Here is an 18,887-nt window from a genome sequence, read left to right on the forward strand (position 1 = left end):
CATCATCGTGTCCGAAGCGTAGACCGGTGATTAAGCAAAACTCCTCCCGCCCAAAACACGTATACGCCGGTGGAAAATCAAACCATATCTCTTCATCACGACGTTGTATAGTCTCTGGTAGATCGCTAGTCATGGTTTGAAGAAACAGGTGTGTCAACATCGCATCTTCACCGGGATGTTGTACTTTCAGCCATGGCCCGAAGCATGTATCCTCAAACATTTTTCTTTGTGCAGGTGAAAGCTTCGACGCAATTGTTTTGGCCAGGCTGACTTTATTTCTCAAGGTCAATTGAGCCGAATAAAAGTTCTACAAAAACAATAAACATACTAAATTAGATATACCAAAAACTACACTGTGAAGATATACCAAAAATAATAATAAACATAAATAGTAGTAGTTTATTCTTCAAACTTAAATATGCAACACTGTCAATTTCGTATTTGTCTTTGTTTTTTGGTTGAAGTAATGCAATTCATTCAAGTTTCAATTTGCAGAAGAAGAATAGTTTCTGAAAATGAAAATCGCAACACGAAAATGACTATCGCAACGAGAAACTAAAATCGCGTTGCGATTTGCATTTCGCGTTGCGATTCTTGGTTCATTTAATAAGCAATCTAAGTGAAATGGTTAATCTATTATTGAAATTACCAGTAAACTTATCATCAATTTCAATATGAAAAACCTAATAATAATGCAAAAATTTCAAAAAGAAAATAATTAAAAAAACTAACCCTCGTTGGTTGATTTGGTTGATTTTCCATTTCTGATTGTGAGGGTGGCTCTGAGAGATTTAGATAGACGGATTTCGCCGGAGATGGGGACGGATTTCGTCGGAGATGGGTGAGAGAGTGAGAGATGGAGATGTGACTGAGTTGTGATTTTAGGTTCTAGGTTATGAGTTGCGATTACGGGATATACTGTGGACAGTTCAGTGTTCCAATATATTAATATTCATGTTTGGAATTTAAAAATAAAATACTTGGCCAGGATACTAATGGCGCTTTGAAAATCGCATTGCGATTATGTATTATCGCGTTGCGAAAGTCAGTATCGAGTTGCGAAAGTAAGTATCTCGTTGCGATTTTGTATTATCGCATTGCGATAGTAAGTATCGCATTGCGATTTTCCCAATTCGCGTTGCGATTTACTTATTCGCATTGCGATTTTCCCAATTCGCGTTGCGATTTACTTATTCGCATTGCGAATTGGGAAAATCGCAACGATACTGTAGACCATCGCAACGCGATTTTCAACTATCGCATTGCGAAAATGCAACGCGAATTTGCGATAATGGAGATCGCGTTGCGAATTAGCGATCGCATTGCGATTTTGTTGGTCATTTTGGCAAATCCGGAAAAAGTTGGTTAAAATCGTATATTATATGGGATTTTTGGTCACTGAGGTTATTTTCTCTAAATAATATTATTGATGAAGGTAGTCTTCTTTTAATAAAGACGTATTATAGTAAAAGTGTATTGCAAAAGGCTTATTTTTAGGGGATTGTCTTAAGAAAGACGGGTTAATATATGGCGTTACTGGATACATTAAAAGATATTTAATAAATTCGGTTTAGCGCTACCGGAAATGTTGACTAATAATAATGTAGTAGGTCTAAGTCATGAAGAAATATTAAAAAATTGTGCAACCAGCAAACTTAACTTGTCGGTTCGTGTCGATCCAAATTAAAAATGTGTCGATCCAAAACAATATAACAGGTAAAACTATGACAAAACCGGTAATGAAATGATAAAACCGGTAAAGCGCTACCGGATACATTTAAAGTGTCAGTACTTTAATATAAGGATCGACACTTCATGAATTTAAAAGAGAATCAGTTTTAAATCCTATAAAGTGTCGATACTTTTAAAAAAATGTATCGATCCAAAACGATATACCAGGTAAAAATATGATAAAACCGGTATCAAAATGATAAAACCGGTAAAACGTTACCGGATATATTGAAAGTGTCGATACTTTATATAAGGATCGACACTTTGTGAATTTAAAAGAGAAGCAGTTTTAGCGCCTATAATGTGTCGATACTTTAAAAAAAATATCGATCCACAACGATATAACAGGTAAAAATATGATAAAATCGATATCAAAATGATAAAACCGGTAAAACGATACCGGATATATTGAAAGTGTCGATACTTTCGTAAGTACGTGTAATAAATTATCGACACTTTCAAAGAAATAGGTAATTATCCTTTCGAAAGTATCGACACCTGACATAAAAGTATCGACATTTTTGTATTTGTATCGATTAAATATAAATAACATATCTGATGAAAATATAAAGGACATATCTAAATATCCTCTGAAAATCGATAGAACGGACGAGTTTTTGAAATCGAAGCGTAATTGTTGCTGCATTTCAAAAGGCGTTTTTAAAGCGATGTTTGTTTGTTTATTGATGCAGTCGAATCGAAAAGTATATTGTCGAAACCCTAGTTTTTTATTATTACAGTAATCGCGAATAGAGTTTTTATGTTTTGTTTGGGGTTTTGGAGTAAAGAAGCATTTGGGACCGATTGCAGGTAGAAAGTGATATTGTAGGTAAAATATAAATGTCGATACTTTTATTAAATATTATAGGTAGAAAATGATATTATAGGTTGTATAAATGTGCCGACACATTTTGTAGTGGCCATTCAAATTCTTTTGAAGAAAACCGTTTTACCACAAGAGTAGTTATCTATATTTGTATATTGAATAAATTGTATGTAACAAAATAATTTGATTTGCGTAAACTGATATATGAAGGAAAAATGGAGTCAATGGGTTGGAAAATTGTTGGTGGCGCAGATGACTTTGAAATTGAGGCCGAGACTCGAAAGCAACCAAAGGGTGGATATATGTACTTCTAGTAAGTATCAATGTCTTTTTGTTATTATTGTTGAAATGGTAATTGGATTAAAGTATCGATAAACTTTAAATTGATTACAAATTTTAAATGTTGACAGTACGGCCGAATGTAAAATGATGAAGGATGTGGTATTGATAGTGGTAGTTAAAGGGTGGGTACAACATTAAATTCGCAGTACATATTGAGGTATGTACAATAACTACAAGTATCGACCCAAAAAACATCAAAACCAATAATTATAATGTAATAAGTAAATTAGCAATGTAACAAGTATCGACCCAAACGAGGTGCACGCATAATATATTAGGTCAACATAAAGTATCGACACTTATTAAAAGTATCGATCCCGAAAACATCGAAACCAATAATTATAATGTATTAGGTAAATTTACAATGTAACTGATATAAATATACCGGTTTTATGCTAAAATAGGTCAGCATATAGTATCGACACTTGTTAAAGTTGTGTCGATACTTACGGTCTAGAATGAATGCCAAAAAATGTGTACCCTTAAAGTGTCGATACATTTATTAAAAAAGTATCGATCCCTAAAACATCGAAACCCATAAGTATAATGTTCAATGAAACTGGTATAATTATACCGGTTTTATGAGAGAATAGGTCTAAATCATGTATCAACACTTTTTTAGTTTGTGTCGATATTTTTGTCCAGAATGAAATATTAAAACCAACGAGGTGCAAGCATAAAGTGTCGATACTTACGGTTTAAAATGAATGCCAAAAAAGGTGTACCCTTAAAAAATGTCGATACATTTATTAAAAAAATATCAATCCCTAAAACATCGAAACCCATAAGTATAATGTAATAGGTAAATGGTCAATGAAACCTGTATAATTATACCGGTTTTATGAAAAAATAGGTCTAAATCATGTATCGACACTTTTTTAGTTTGTGTCGATATTTTTGTCCAGAATGAAATATTAATGGCCAACGAGGTGCAAGCATAAATTGTCGATACTTTTATAAAAAGTTTCGACACTTTATGAAATATCGAAACCGATAATTATAATGTAATAAGTAAATTTGCAATGTTACCGATATAAATATACCGATTTACTTATAAAATAGGTCAATATAAGCGCTACCTATTACATTATATAAGCGCTACCTAATATGTTATTGTACTTTATAATATTTCCCGTTAAATACATATTTTATTATATAAGCGCTATCTATTACATTATATAAGCGTTACCTAATATGTTATTGTACTTGATAATATTTCCGGTTAAATAATATAACATAACCGGTCTAAATTTTAACCGGTCACGCCATATATTAGCCGTTTTTTAGGTGCCGCACCGCATAACTACCCTATTTTTAGGGTCGGCTCAGGGGAGCACCATGAGCAACCACTCATGCATCCATTTTTTTTTGTATTTATAATTAAGTAGCTCAATTTTTTATATTTATAATTAGATCCTTTATTTTTATATTTTCATAAAACTTTTATTTTTGACCCTCTTTTTCTTCTCTTATTAATTCATCTAATTTTGGATTAAATTTAACCAATTTTTTATATTTATAATTAGGACCCTAATTTTTATAATTTCATAAAATGTATAGTTTTTGACAATCTGTTTTCATTTATCTTATTTATTCATTCAATTTTAAATTTAATTTAATCATGTTTTTGTCTTTTTTTCAGAACTTACTCTTCAGTTTATCAAATATTCTTTAGTTTCTAGTCTTTTTCATTCTCAATCTAACAATAAAATAATATACAAAACTAATTTTTATATTTATAATTAGGGCCCTAATTTTTATAATTTCATAAAAAGTTTAGGTTTTGACCCTCTTTTTCCATTTCTCTTATTTATTCATTCAATTTTAAATTTAATTTAATCATGTTTTGTCTTTTTTTTTCAAATCTTACTCTTCAGTTTATAAAATATTCTTTAATTTCTAGTATTTTTCATTTTCAATCTAACAATTAAATAATATACAATTCTTTTTATTTTTTATTATTCAAAATCAAGCTATGTATCATACACACATTCAATTTTTATTTATTTATTCTATTTTAGTTGTATTTAAGGTGTTTTCTTAATAAAACAATATATTTTCACAAAATTTAATCATTTTTTATGATTTATTTATGTACTATTAAATTAATTTCTTAAAGTAATGAAATATGCTTTCATTTTATAAAGGCATATTTTTTAGTTTTCGCTAAGTCCGAAAACATCTAGAACGGCTCTGCTTATTTTGTAGGGAGCGTTTTTGCCGTGATAGGTTTGATGAGTGGTTTCTTGCCAACCAAACAACAATAACAATACACATGTATGGATATTGTCTTTATCACTCATTAAGAATATGTTTAGAAGATTATATTTAAACATTTTAAAAATTATATATAAGCAATGTGAGATTTGAGAATATTATGACAAAAACTCATATAACTAAAATAGAAGGTGAATAACATACCTCGAAACTAGTTTAATTAGATAATAACTGAAGGAGATCAAAGTATTAGAACATCAAATCGTGAATGAATTTCGTTAAAAGCTAATTTGAACAAAGAAGAAAAAGAGTAAAATAAAAACATTCTAGAATTAATCTTATCATGAATGACGACGACGACAAACAATTAATGATGATCGCCTCACAAGATCAAAGGAGTAGATCATTGTGAATAGGTGACAAAATCAATATACAAACTAAAGTTCACTTGAAAAACCCGATCATATCCTCATGGCATTAATAATTCAAAATTTAATATTTATATTAAAGTTGAAATTAAAATTTAATACTAAAATTATAACGTTTAAAACTCAATCATAAAATCGATACAAATCTTATTTATTTACCCTAAGAAAACATTACATGATTAATGATAGTTACGCACGATACTCGATGGCTCCGGAACGACCTTTTAACTTTTAAGCTCGTGTGTTATGGTTCACAGCTGGTAACCCAAAGTAAAGGATTCAAAGAATCTCAACTTGGACAGCAGGGAACCATCAAAAAGGCTTTAGCAACAGTTTGTGGTTAAATGTAAAGACAAAAAAGAGGAGATATTTCCTATGGTATTAAAGATATTTGTTGGTCATGTAGGAATATGACTGATTTAATTACCAAATCAATAGTAACAAGCTAATCATGTCATTAGAGACAGATTAAGATGATACTTAAAGAAAAATTGGAATTAACGAATTGAATGGTAAGAAATAGGAAGATGCTATTCCTGTCACTAGAGGCATAAAGATGATTTGAGTTTTTATAAAGATAATGTATTCATGTTAAAATAATAGTGATCAAAATAGATTCTATTCTTAGTTAGAGCGAAGAATCAAATAATAATCTTGAAAACTTAAATTAATAACTTAATAACTAGACCCTAATCCTATTTTATACTCACTCAAAAACCGTAAGAAGTTGATGAGTTGTGAGTCGTAACATCCGCTGTATGTTTCCCCCTCCGGTTCTAACGTTTTACTCTCACGAATCTAAATTAATCTGGATCGTTGATTTTGGTGGGTGAATCTCCCGGTAAAGATTTTCTTCATACACAATGATTCAAACTTGAGACTTTGCTTAAACGACCTTAATCTGTTTATCACTTGAACAAATCATGTTGATCAGGGGCGGATGCACTAATCCCCATAGGGGATCAAGTGTATCTCATTTAGGGGTGTAAATGAGCCGAGTTGAGCTCGACTCAACTCGAAAACTCTGAAATGGTACTCAACTCGACTCGAAAACTCTTAAACGGAGCTCGACTCGACTCGAAAACTCACGAGCTTAAAATTTTCAAGCTCGACTCGAACTCGAAATCCTGAACTGAAGCTCGTGAGCAGCTAGAAAAGGCTAGAAATGAAAAAAAATCTTAAACTTAACTCGATTGAAGCCTCAAACTCGAACATGAACCTTAAATACATGAAATCTTAATGTATTTAAAAAAATTCAATACATAAATATTCACATTATTAAAAATTTATTTTTTAAAAAATAAAATCTTAATAAATTATATTTTCGAGCTGCTCACGAGCTTTTCGAGTCGAATATCGAGTAGCATGTTTCGGCTCGTTAAGAACTCGAGTCGAGTCCATTCAATCCAAGTATTTATCAAGCCTTGATCGAGTCGATCTCGAGTAGCTCGCGATCTGTCTCGTCTCATTTACAGCCCTAATGTCATTATTTTAGAAAAATAGTGAAATATAGTTTAATATGTTAAGTAAAAAAAAATTTACAAACCAATTATTCATAAGAAAAAAATATTAAATTTAGTTTAATAGGTTAAGTAAAAAAATTAAATTTTTACATATCTATTATTTATAAGAAAAAATATTAAAATATTAAAATTTTATTTTTAAAATTTTTGGATCCGCTATAGTTGATATCCACTGTATGTTTTCGCTCCCAGTAGATATCATATTAATTTAAAGAATGATATACTATTAGTATATTTTGGAGACACATGGTATGTTCATTTTTCTTATTACTATCATTTAAATTTATTTTATTTTATAATATTAATAGTATTTAAATTTCGAAAGGTTGCAAAACAGAATAGTGATGGTGACCACCACTCTGCTACAGTGCTACTGCTATCCATAGTAGAACAGATTTGACAATTCTGTTCGCTTTCATTTCATGCTAAGAGGTTACTGACAGCGGATTCAAAAATATTTTACAGAGCGATTATAGGCTAAATTAGACACCGTTTGTTTTTAATTTTATCTTTTTGACACCGTTTGACCAATATTTCCAGAAGTAGCACCCTTTCTGCTGAGTTGGCAAAGGCGCGTCCCCGGGGACGCGCTTTACCCGTGTTTTTCGCTGACTTGGATGACACGTGTGGAAGGCGCGTCCCCGAGGACGCGCCTTTGCCAACTCAACAGACACGTATTTTGTTTTATAATAAATAGTTTATTTTTATTATTATTATTATAAATTAATAATATATTATGTAAAATGTTTCGATTATAATGTAAGAATTATCAAGTTTCGATTATAATGTAAGAATTATCAAGTTTCGATTATTTTTTATTTTGATTATCGATCTATTAATTTTATCAGTTAATTATTTAAATGTTATCAATCTAGTCATCTCATATCAATATTTAACGAAAATATTGATGCATAAGTTAATAAATTAGTATAATTACATATTTAATCTTCAAGACTTACATATTTTATAAAATTAGTCTTATTGAAAATTTAATTTAATAAATTTAATCTTCCAATCAGAACATGAAATGTGTCATCGTATACATAAATTTTTTAATAACTTTTAATTTGTTTAATTTAATATTTTTCTCTACTTAGAAGGTGGAATTATTATTATATTTTAAAAAAAATTATAACTAATAATATTAATTATTATATTAAATAAATATATTAAATATATTTTATGTATTTAAAAGTTAAAAACAATTATTTAGGTGTACATACATTGACAAATTATATAAATGCAATAACATTAAATTATTAGAAACAAAAACATTCATTTAAATACAATATTAATTACATAAGAGTTAACGGTTATATGATGATAACAGAGCTGGACATTTTTTTCTATTGTGCCCGATGTTTCTACAATGCCCACATCATTTTTGTTCTGTTGACTTCTCCCGAATATCCATATCACAATGTATTCTAGTAGATTTTGGACGACCTGAGTCCCTCAATAGCAATGGATCTGGTACAATTGTAAGCCAAGTTTGAATCTCATTTGGGTCTCTTTCGTTTCCTATGGGCGGAAACTCAAATTCATATACCTTGAATACTTGTGAAAGTTGGTATACGGGATCAACATAATTTTTGTAGTCCAAATGCGAATGTGAGCAAGCAACAATGACATGAGAGCATGGATATTTGAGTGCTTGAAATAAACCACAATCGCACCACCTCTCTTGCAGATTAACTCTGAAAGAGTTAGCTTCAATCCCTTGCAGCGGACGTGGCATTTCGGTTACACGAAACAATTCACGGGTGCGAGAAAAATTTGTAACTAACATCCCATTTGATGCAGCCACTTTTTTCTGTAAATCAACTACTAGTCTTGGGTGGTAAATATGTCCGTTTTGCATCCAAGTAAGAGCTTGTCCACCGAGCTTTGCAAAGAGTTGACCCAAACGAAAATAAGTCGTTTTAACCAACGCCGTGATTGGTAAATGACGCGCCCCCTTTAAGGTTGAATTTATTGCTTCAGCCAAGTTTGTTGTTATATGACCATAGCGATACCCCCCGTCATATGCATTTGTCCACATTTCTTTGCTGATGTCCATAATGTACTCGCACCCCTTCTTATTTTTGCCAAACAACTCTTGTAGCATCGACTCAAACCTTTGAGGTAAGAGTTCGTAACCTAAGCCATTAGGAATATGTAATAGTTAATATGAAGTATAAATAAGTAATAAGAAATTGATAGAAAAATTGGGAAAAAGTAACATACCCATCCGTACGACTAACTGACGTTCATCGTTCTTCTTGTATTTTCCGTAATAGTTTGCAGCAATATGACGGACACAATAACGATGTTGAACATGTGGAGGTTTATACATTGTACCCAAAGAGTCCATTGCTGCTTTTATCCCGGCTCCTCGGTCTGAAATAATGCATAGTCGTTCCCTGGTGACAACATGTAAACGTAAATTTTTAAGGAAAAAAGCCCAAGACTCAGTGTCTTCTCCTTGAACGAGGGCAAACGCAACAGGAAGAATATTGCGGTTTCCATCTTGGACCACAGCCAATAATAAAACTTGCTTGTATTTCCCATACAAGAAAGTACCATCAATTTGGACAATTGGTTTACAGTACTTGACTGCATTAATACACTAAGGGTAAGTCCAAAAGACTCGGTAAAATTGGCAGCGATCGCGAACCATTCGATCATTCACGTAATGATGTTGAGTTTCGAACTCAACAATTATCCCGGGATTAAGTCTTTGCACAACATGAAACCAACTGGGCAGCTCGTTGTAAGAGGAATCCCATTCGCCATGAAGTTTGCAAATGGCATTCTGTTTTGCCAACCACGCTTTTTTATATGAGACAGTGTACCCATATTGTGACTGTATAGCAGAAATCAACACTGCAACAGCTATATGAGAGCTTTGCTTCACAATGGGCATGATTGCTTGACAAATAATGTTGGAGTCCAAGTTGGGATGATCCTGGTTTATACCTGTTGCACAACATGTATGAGGACCGTTGTATCTGGTTAGTTCCCATAAGTTGTTCTTCCTCTTTGATACACGGACCATCCATTGACATCCGTTGTGACGTTGGACGCAGTAGCAGACATATTTCTCTGTGTTAGATCGATCAACTCGGGACTGAACTGTATAAAATAACGACCCTGGAGGAGTGCTAGTAACAATCCCACCGCTCCCCGGGAACTGTGGAAACTGTGGAAACATTGGCATCGATGTATGTGATCCAGATGGAGATTGAGGTGTCTGTGGAGAAGCACCACCAGCCAAATAAGATGCATATGAACCATATGCTGGATCATTAAACATAGTCGTATATGCACCTCCATATGGTATAAAACCCTGCGGGCTAGGCATGTAACCTGGCAGGCTAGGCATGTAACCTGGCGGGCTAGGAATGTAACCCTGCGGGCTCGGAATGTAACCCTGCGGGCTCGGAATGTAACCCTGCGGAGATGGCATATAAACTGGTGGGCTTGGCATATGAAGTGGAGGGCTGGGCATGTACCCCTGCGGCATCGACGAATAAGGATGTTGTGGTGGGACTGATGCAGAACCGGTAGCGCCTTCTCTCCGTCCACGCGTCGGGGGACGATGATATTGAGACGGTTGACGTCTTTCTCGGCGCCTAGGAATGTTAACCCCTCGTGCTTCCGTCGAAAGTAGAAACGGTTTCCAATTTTCATTAAACCAGTCCATATAATTATCCGTAACCATATGACCAGTTTCAGCGTAATATTGTCGAGGGGCCAACAGTGTATATCAGTTCTCCCAAAGCGCAATCCAATCTCTGTGTCTCACCACCCAGTTAACATCTTTCTTTCCCCGTCTATCTATGTTATGCACGTCGTCTAAATTCCTAGGAGCTCCAGGAATATATTGCGTACAACCATACTGACGGAGCACGCGATCAACTGGATGCCACTAAATAATAGCATAACATATAAGAGGTATAACCGATATCCATACCTCTAATGACCCACTAAGGTGGGGTGGGATGCAAGCTTTCACTTCATCGCTCGCATAAGGTATCCACTGAAACTGAAATATAAATATACAATTCAAATAAATAAAATATTCTAATTATATCTAACATTTTAAATTAAAATATTAATAATTAAACAAATTTAAAAACATACCTCAGACCCAGCTTTCGTATCAATAAGTAAACGAATTTCCTCTAACCCAGTAGGTATACTTTTATGGTCATTTCTTTTCATCGACCACCTATGAAATATAATATAAACTAAATATCACCCTATTTAATTGAAAATATTTAAATCAAAATTTAGTTCGAAAATTACCTCAACAATAAGGGGAATACGTATGGTTCATTCACGATCGGGCATAAGAAAGGCATGCGGAACCACGCCCATGATTGTAGAAGCAGAAGACATCCACCGATAGCAGTTTTCTTATAATTCGTCGCCCGACACATTTCTCTAAAGAGAAATGCCAAAACTGCAGCACCCCAACTATATCTTCCAGCTTCATCAAAATCGATCAGATGCCGCAACCACATACAATGCACCTGGTTGCGAGATTTGTCGGGCATCAATATTCCTCCAATTATTCGTAGAATATATGCCCGAGCACATGCCTTTGCTTGATCCTCTGAAGCATTTTCATTTAAAACCTCAAAATTAGCTTTCAACCAAGATAAAGCTATTCTACCTCCATTAAACTCTGGCGGAGCAGCTCCAAGATAATCAATGCACATTGATTGCCAATCACCATCCGCCATACCACACATCGTATTTCCGTCGACGGGAAGCCCCAGATGCATAGAGACATCCTCCAATGTAATTGTTGCCTCTCCACATGGAAGGTGAAAAGTGTGTGTCTCGGGCCTCCACCTCTCAATCAGTGCAGAAATTAGGACAGGTTCGAGTTTGCAACCGCCTATAATTGTTGCAATATACCCGAACCCAGCAGAAGCCAAATATGGCAAAATATGTTCCGGTGTCGGTATACGTGGATTTTTAATAAAAGTTTCTAAAATACGATCAGCATCCTAAATAATATATATAAAAAATAAAAATTAATATAAATTCATAATAACTTTAAAATAAAATAAATTTAAATATTAACATTAATTATAAAAAATATTACCATATCGCTAAAATGTCTGGAGATATGATCAATATCCAATCGCAACAGCATTTCGTTTTCCATTATAACTGTAGACAAAACAATATAATTAGCAAAAAAAAATTAATAATTCTAAATAAATAATAATTATAAATATTATTTTAATAAAAAAAATATTTACATAAATATATTAATATAAAAAATAATAACTATTTAAAAAAATACTAACATAAAAATAAATTTCTTACCACTAATAACAAATTTAAAACTCAAATAGTTGGAGAATTTGAGTTATATAAGAGAGGAGAAGATTATTTTGGTGTGAAGAATGAGGGAGGGTTGAGGGGGTTTATATAGGGGAGGAGGAGGGGTAGTTAGGAAAAACGGATGGGGGCATTTATGACATTTAATGGAAGGCGCGTCCCCGGGGATGCGCTTTCCACACGTGTCTGCTGATATGGCAAAGGCGCGTCCCCGGGGACGCGCCTTTCACACGTGGCATCCAACTCAGCGAAAACACGAGTAAAGCGCGTCCCCGGGGACGCGCCTTTGCCAACTCAGCAGAAAGGGTGCTACTTTTGGAAATATTGGTCAAACGGTGTCAGAAAGGTAAAATTAAAAGCAAACGGTGTCAGTTATGTAATTTAGCCGCGATTATACATATATATTAATAATATAAAATTTTAAAAATAAAATATATAAAAATAAAATTTTAGATTAAGTATCATTAGTAAAATAAATAATTAATTAAAAAATTATATTTTAATATAAATACAAAAAATTTAATATAAATACTATTAATAAAATAAATAATTAACTGAAAAAATCAAATTTTAGGTGACGTCACCGAATGTGTATGATTTATGATATTTTGTTGGCACATTAGCAAATAGATGGAATAGTCAATCGCTCGCAACGAGTGACGTATCAAAAGCGTGTGAAGAAACTCATTGTTCCACCAATGTCTCTGGGCCAGTGGGCTGGAGTTCGTAATGTATTAACGTCACGACGAATATGTTCATGCTAAGGAACCGTAAAGCATACCATCGCCAGTCGAGGAAGAACAAAGAACTGCAGTCTTTAAAATTTGAGATTTAAAACTTAAAATTTGTTTAATTTATTAACCACTTCACTTTATTCCTAGCTTGCTTTATAAAAGTTTATATTTTTGAAGTGCGATCAATTTTTAAAGGAGAAAGGAATAAACCAAACCCCTCCTTCCTTTCTTCTCATCCATGGCGTGCACCGCTAACGCCTTCTCTCTTTCTATCTCCTCCAACCCCAACACCAATTTCTCATCCGACTCCAATCCCAAGCTTAATAAACCCCTCAACCTTACCCTCCGCGGTTCCGGTTCCGGTTCCGGTGAGTCGAATCTGGGAATATACCTTGTGTTATCCATTAAAGTGGTCAAACTTTCTTCCTGGTGTGCTTTGTGAATGTGTATAACTGTCCTTGTCTACTTGAAGCAACGATATTATACGCCGGTGATTTTGTCATCTTTGCGATCTATATTTCTTCAAGCATTAAGTGATCCGCTGTTGATCATTACAGGGATCCTGATGCGCTGGCTTATGCTATAAAGCGATCGTGTGAAAACAAGGCTGAGGTTGTCTCATTAGATGAGAAAGAAAGTGGTTGAGGGCTACACTGAACTTGGGGCGTACATTTGGTCATGTAAGTTTTATAAGTGAGCTACCGGATATATTACATTTTAGCTTGCGAAGAGAATGGGTTATATTCATGCTTGGTGCATATGCATACTCTGTTTTTTGCTTCTTAGTGTAACTTGCTGAATTTATGAAGTATCCTCGTCCTTTTTGGGATTTTTGTTTCGTGACTGCGTGGTTTGAAATCCCAAGAAGGAAATTGTGAAATGGTTTTAAAATTTAATACATTTCAAGTTACTCAAAACTTGAGATTTCGTGTTTTAGCAATGTTCAGCAATATTTTTTTTTTGGTTTTGCTTGGCGCTGAAGTTATTTTGAATTCCCTTGTGTTAGAATTTGTGCTTTTTTGTGCTTTAACTTATTCTGGTACCTTCAGATTGTATTCGTTTGGCTGATGTCTTCATGTTTCTTTCCAGGCAATAGAAACTGGGTTTGGATATGGAGAGGGCTTCATGGAGAAGCTGTTGCAGCTGGCACGGTATTGTGGTTGTTGTTGCATTTCGTTTTGATCTTCTTCCGCATATCTGCTAAACTCAAATCTGTGCTTAACCCAGGTTATGGCTGTTGACATGTCACACTGCCTCGGTTGGATCGACAGGTCAATTTTCAAATGGGTTAATGACATTTACTGCGGACTAAGTTACCCACTGCTGCTCCTGAAACCATGAATGTGGAAATGTTCAAGTCTGTCATGGCGGCAAGTGAACCAAGTCTTACTTGTTCCGTATATCTCAAGTTGATCGTAAATTGTGTTTTCACCGGCGAGTATGATAGGAAGGCCCTTGATGATACTCTCGCTGCATTTTGCAAGTCATAGGTCTGGATATTGTGTTTGTTCTTTAATGGCCATATGTATACACTCATTTTCTTTTATATTTATTTTATCTTATTTTATTTTATATATATATATATATATTATAGTTCGCAAAATAGTTTTTGAAAAATATTTATATAATATATGATTTTGTTTAAAAAAATATTTTGAAAATGTATATAATATTTAGTTTTTTAAAAAATACCTTTGAAAACTATATAATATATAATTTTTAAAACAATTTTAGAAAACATATATAATATATAGTTTTTAAAATCATTTTGAAAACTTATATAATATATAGTTTTAAAATCATTTTGAAATTTATATAATATATAGTTTTAAAAAATATTTTTGAAAACATATAATATAGGTTTCAAACGTTTTTTAAAACTATAACATATAGTTTGAAAACATTTTTAAAATTATATAATATATGGTTTTGAAATATATATTATATATAGTTTTAAAACAATTTTTTATATATATTATATAGTATATTATTTTATTTTATTCTTTATTCTTTATTCTTTATTCTTTATTCTTTTTTATTTATTATTTTTTTTGTTTTTTGTTTTTATTATTTATTTAATCATTTTTTGGTTAATTTCAGGTCCAATGGGTCCAGTTAAGCAGGTCTGAACCAGCCCAGTAGTAGTTAGGGTTTCAGTATGTCACAGCGTTGCATAATCAGAGTCAAACGGCACACCGGCCGACTGGGAAAACCGGGACTGCATCATCCCGAGATTCCTGGCTATGTGAACAACGATTAATGCGAAGTACATGAGAACAACCCCGTTATCGTCGGAGTAGGCCACCGGTGGGGTGGGTATAAATACCCCACCACGGTGAAACCAAGGGTTATAGAGTACACACAAGAACATCAACAGAGAGAGAAACCATGAGAGCCAAACCATCAGTAGTAAACCAAGATCAACAAAGGGAGCAACGATAAATCCACAGTAAACAACATCATCACAACACACAGAAGCCACGACCAACAAGTCAAACACAACGACTCAACGAGAAATCGAAACCCGAGAGTCACAGCCAACAGTGGATAGCCACACAAAAAAACACACACCGAGAACACAAATACAATCGAGAACAGAAACGCAAGCAATATCAAACATATAAACCCAAAGGCCGAAGCCCCAGCAGAAAATCCAAGCAAAAACAAAAATCAAAGCAAAGCAGATCGAAGAGCCACCGGGAGGGCGAAGAGTTTTCGACTAAAAGGGTAAAAATCAAGACTTTCTAGGCTAGATCTACGCCGATTTATAGGGTATTTTGTTGTGTTGGGACCGAATCTGGTATCGGGGTGTTAAGGGCTTTCGAAGGGTATGATTGGTTGGTATTCGCCCACCGTGGGCAATGGTCGGATGGTTTTCTAGGTGGTGGCTGACGGTGGGTCTCTATCGGAGAGGATGGTCGGAGGGAGGAGCTTTGAGAGAGTTTTGAGAATTGAGAGAGAGTTATCAGTTTTGAGAAGTGGTGAGAATGAAGGAAAAAGAAGGGTTTTTAGGTATTTATATACCGAGGACTAATGTGCAATTAAAGGAGTTTTAAATCCTTTCCGCCATCCCTGAATGTTTGAGTCATAGTTCAATATGGTCACCATCTGTTAATTTGCCTCCATATTTTCAATTTAATAAATTTAGTCCATGTTTATATTTTGTGAATTAGCACCTAACTTTTTTTTTTCTTTTGCAGTTTTTTAATTCTGATTTAAGCCATTAATTTCAATTGGTCTCAATTTGATCCTCTAATTTGTTACTCTTTTTATATTATTTAATTATTTTTTGTTTTCTTTGATATATATATATATATATATATATATATATATTATTCTATTTTTATTTTATTTTACTCTTTTTCTTTGGCTCTTTCATTCATTCATTTTTCTTATTTTATTTTTTATTTATTTAATTATATATATATATATTCCCTTAATTTATCGTTATTTATTTTATTCCTTATTTATTTACTTTTTACTAACATTTTTTTACTTTTTTTATAGAAGAGTTCCAATCGATCAAAGGTAATTAATTAGAATCGAATATGTTAAGTTTTAATTTAAATTCTTGATTTTCTCAATTAAAAGACAACCGACGAATTAATTGGTACCGAAAGGGCGGTTCAAGGGTGTTAATCCTTCATTTACCGTAACCGACTCCTGACCCAACACTTTTTTGGTAAAATGCATATCAGGTAAGATGATGTTCGATCTACCTAAATATCGTTTTAAAATGATCGATGGTGATTCTAACCCAATCAATTCAAGTCGAAGCCCAATTCCGGACCCAATCGAAAGGCGGTTTCGACAGCTTGGCGACTCTGCTGGGGACATGTAAGTGAGTCAGGCTGAAATTAATTTCCGGTTGTCTTTTTTAGCAAAAATTACAAGTTTAAATTTTAATTTATTTATTCGATTCTTACTATTTATCTTTGATTATTTTTTCAAATAAATAGTTATACTAACGTTTTTTAATGATTTCAGATTTTTCAAAATTGTGATCTCTAGCTCTATACCTGAGTTTCGAACCCTTTTAAGTGGGGACGAAAGCGACGCCTTCGTGGGAATTTATTCTCCGTATGGGCCTAGCAAGTAACCTTCGGGATTCATATTACCTTATGTCTTCGTGTGAATTTATTCTTCGTATGGGCATAAGGGAATGAATACTCTCGAGTTTAACTTAGTCCACATAAGTTTGTGATGGGCTTAGGACTAAGGGTCTGGCAAGCCCAAGGGGGCACCAACAAGGAGAACTCGAGTACCTTTTTAGAACCTAAATCGGGAGAGTATAGGGAATTAGAGCCCACCCCAAAACCTCATTGCAAACCCTACGCTGCTTTGATTTTATTTCCTGCTTTACTTTCTATTCAAAGCATGCGAACTAGACAAATATACGGTTTAGGATTTGTTTGAAATTAGCATGCGGGATAGAGATCATGCTCGGGTAGGAACAATAAGCATGTGGGATATGATTTTTTATTTTTATTATTGTTTTGATTTACCTCACTAACTATTTTTATATTTGTTCTATTTTATTTTGTTTTCATCATTTGCATCATTTAAAACGAGGTGTTGATATACTAAAAACGTGTTTGTTAAACATGAATAATCTACATTAATGGACAAAGAGGTTATAATACAAAAAGATAAAAAGCTCAGAAGCCCAGCCGTGGTCAAAGAATACTTAGAGGCAAAGGTTGTAGGGGCAAGACAAGGAAAATGTTACTGATCCGGAGAGTCCTTTCAAAAACTATGAGAATAAGATGGTGAAACCTTAGCTAAGTTGGAGACCATTATTGACGAATTCCAGAAACAAGTCAATAAACTTCGGATGGAGGGCTCCAATAGTATTTTCGTTTAGAACAAGCTCAGCATAGAGTGAAAGCCGGAGATGCAGTCCTTCGATACCTTTTTGGGGTAAGCAGCTCGTCACATGCACAAGTTTAGCCAAAGGAACAAGATTGGATCGACATGATATTCATCCGGTGAAAAAATACAGAAGACGAATCAACTTGTCAGAAGCTGTGGGGATCTATACCATCGAAAAGTTTTTGTCTCTTCAGATGTAACACTTTTGTCCCAATAAGGACTATTCAAAATAACATGCACATTTTTTGGATCAATGCCTCAAACATTTCATGCATCATGCATTCTTGCATATTTCGCATTATTTTCTTTTTTTCATTGAATTCACATGATCTAACAAGAGATTTTCATAACGGAAGGGTACAAACACTGGACATACCTCCACAAGCTTCAGACACGTGTCATCCTCATTCAAACCAAAAAGAAGATGGAAGCCAGAATTACTCAGATCAAAGAGAACATGTTGAAGCTCCAGAGAGAGTTAGAAGAAAAGATATATCAGAATAGCCAGAGTACTTTAGATGCAATCACGAAAGGCCAAAAGTCCTTGGTCGATCAGGTCGTTGCCAAGTTAGCTGGCCTATATCAGACAAGTGCTCCTGGGTAGGCTCATCAGAAGGGGTAACCATGCCACCTACCCCGCAAGTGGTTGTCTTATCCAAAATCTTACCAGGACTTCAAGATAATTCGGATAATTATCGCATTCCGAAATTTGATGAAGAGGTCAAAACAACGAGGGTAGAAATTACAATTAAACCAGGAGTAGGACGAGTGGAAAGCCTCCTCTGTAGAAGAATGAAAGAGAAATCATCAATATTTCAAAATCGTCTACAATTGTACCCTCTTCTAGGTAAAAACCAATGAGATAAAAGGAGCA

The 18,887-nt window shown here is 33.8% G+C and overlaps 2 long non-coding RNA genes across 2 annotated transcripts; one reads left to right on the forward strand and one right to left on the reverse strand.

Moving 5' to 3' along the window:
* Window positions 1-671: 671 nt before the first annotated feature.
* Window positions 672-13,766, reverse strand: LOC120153078. The gene is made up of 3 exons (XR_005518757.1): window positions 13,697-13,766; window positions 994-1,001; window positions 672-683 (listed from the first exon to the last, which is right to left on the reverse strand). It is a non-coding gene; the product is annotated as an uncharacterized LOC120153078 (long non-coding RNA).
* LOC120153076 lies at window positions 13,351-14,423 on the forward strand. Its single transcript, XR_005518756.1, has 3 exons — window positions 13,351-13,821; window positions 14,231-14,292; window positions 14,369-14,423. It is a non-coding gene; the product is annotated as an uncharacterized LOC120153076 (long non-coding RNA).
* Window positions 14,424-18,887: the final 4,464 nt, after the last annotated feature.

This window comes from Hibiscus syriacus, unplaced genomic scaffold (assembly GCF_006381635.1).
Source record: "Hibiscus syriacus cultivar Baekdansim isolate YM2019G1 unplaced genomic scaffold, ASM638163v2 tig00111098_pilon, whole genome shotgun sequence".
In the NCBI taxonomy this organism is placed as follows: Eukaryota; Viridiplantae; Streptophyta; class Magnoliopsida; order Malvales; family Malvaceae; genus Hibiscus; species Hibiscus syriacus.